This window comes from Arachis stenosperma, chromosome 3, assembly GCF_014773155.1.
Source record: "Arachis stenosperma cultivar V10309 chromosome 3, arast.V10309.gnm1.PFL2, whole genome shotgun sequence".
Classification (NCBI taxonomy): domain Eukaryota; kingdom Viridiplantae; phylum Streptophyta; class Magnoliopsida; order Fabales; family Fabaceae; genus Arachis; species Arachis stenosperma.
The window spans coordinates 75,758,879-75,761,081 of record NC_080379.1 but is presented as its reverse complement, the minus strand read 5'-3'; the positions used below and the strand labels follow the sequence as shown (position 1 = coordinate 75,761,081).

Sequence of the window (2,203 nt, the reverse complement as noted above, 5' to 3'; positions counted from 1 at the left end):
TGTTACTGAGAAGATGATGAAAAAGGCTTGCTATTGCTAAACCTGTTTTTTCCACCATTATTATTATTGAAGCCTTGCTTCTGTGGATCCTTCCATGAAAAATTCGGATGATTTCTCCATGAAGGGTTATAGGTGTTGCCAAAGGCTTCACCCATGTAATTTACCTCTGTCATTTCAGGGTTCTCAGGATCATAAGCTTCTTCTTCAGAAGATGCTTCTTTAGTACTGTTGGATGCATTTTGCAATCCATTCAGACTCTGAGAAATCATGTTGACTTGTTGAGTCAACATTTTGTTCTAAGCCAATATGGCATTCAGAGCATCAATTTCAAGAACTCCCTTCTTCCCAAGCGTCCCATTACTCACAGGATTCCTCTCATAGGTGTACATGAATTGGTTATTTGCAACCATGTCAATGAGTTCTTGAGCTTCTACAGGCATTTTCTTTAGGTGAATAGATCCACCTACAGAATGGTCCAGTGACATCTTAGAGAATTCAGATAGAACATCGTAGAATATATCCAAGGTGGTCCACTATGAAAGCATGTCAGAAGGACACTTTTTGGTCAACTGCTTGTATCTTTCCCAAGCTTCATAAAGGGATTCACCATCTTTTTACTTGAAGGTCTGAACATCCACTCTGAGCTTGCTCAGCTTTTGAGGAGGAAAGAACTTGGCCAAGAAGGCCGTGACCAGCTTATCCCAAGAGTCCAGGCTATCTTTAGGTTGTGAGTCCAACCATGTTCTAGCTCTGTCTCTTACAGCAAAAGTGAAAAGCATGAGCCTATAGACTTCAGGATCTACTCCATTAATCTTAACAGTATCACAAATCTGCAAGAATTCAGTTAAAAACTGATAGGAATCTTCTGATGGAAGTCCATGGAACCTGCAGTTCTGTTACATTAGAGCAACTAGTTAAGGCTTCAGCTCAAAATTGTTTGCTCCAATGGCAGGGATTGAGATGCTTCTTCCATAAAAATTGGAAGTAGGTGTAGTATAATCACAAAGCATCCTCCTTGTGCCTCCACCATTGTTATTGGGTTCGGCCATGTCTTCTTTTTCGAGATTCTCTGTTAGGTTTTCTCTAGATTGTTGTGCTTTAGCTTCTCTTAGCTTCTTCTTCAGAGTCCTTTCAGGTTCAGGATCTGCTTCAACAAGAATGTCCTTGTCCTTGCCCCTGCTCATATAAAAAAGAAGAAAACAGAAAAGAAAGAGGAATCCTCTATGTCACAGTATAGAGATTCCTTTATGTGAGTAGAAGAAGAAAAGAATAGAAGAATGAGGAGAAAAATTTGAACACAAAAGGGGAAGAGAAGTGTTAGTAAATGAATAAATAAATAGAAGAAGATGAGAGGGAGATAATTTCGAAAATTGTTTTTGAAAAATAGTTAGTGATTTTCGAAAATTGAGAGAAGAAATACAATTAAAATTAAAATTTGAAATAATTAGTTAATTGAAAGAATTTTGAAAAAGAGGAAAGTGATTTTCAAAAATTAGAGAGAGGAAAGTTGTTAGGTGGTTTTGAAAAATATAAGAAACAAACAAAAAGTCAATTGGTTAGTTGAAAAAGATTTGAAAATCAATTTTGAAAAGATAAGAAGTTAGAAAAGATTTTGAAATCAATTTTGAAAAAGATATTTTGGAAAAGATTTGATTTTTAAAATTAAAATTGATTACTTGACTAACAAGAAATTAAAAGATATGATTCTAGAATTTAAAGATTGAACCTTTCTTAACGAGAAAGTAACAAGCTTTAATTTTTGAATCAATCACATTAATTGTTAGTAAAGTTTTCGAAAATATGAAGTGAAATTAAGAAAAAGATTTTGAAAAATAATTTTAAAAATTTTTGAACATTAATAAGAAAAATGAAAAAGATTTGATTTTTGAAAAAGATTTTGAAAAGATAGGATTTTTTTAAATTGAAATCTTGATTTGACTAACAAGAAACAACTTATTTTAAAAAATTTTGACTAAGTCAACCCGAAGATTTCAAAATTTATGAGAGAAATAAGGAAAAGATATTTTTTGATTTTTGAATTTTTAATGATGAGAGTGAAAAACACAAATATGACCCAAAATATGAAAATTCTGGATCAAAACCAATGATGCATGCAAGAACACTATGAATGTCAAGATGAACACCAAGAACACTTTGAAGATCAATATGAACATTAAGACTTATTTTTGAAATATTTTCAAGA

General features: G+C 32.8%; 1 non-coding gene across 1 annotated transcript; it reads left to right on the top strand.

Annotated features, from left to right (window-relative positions):
* The first annotated feature begins 543 nt into the window (after window positions 1-543).
* LOC130971126 (small nucleolar RNA R71) lies at window positions 544-647 on the top strand. The gene has a single exon (XR_009082357.1). It is a non-coding gene; the product is annotated as a small nucleolar RNA R71 (small nucleolar RNA).
* Window positions 648-2,203: the final 1,556 nt, after the last annotated feature.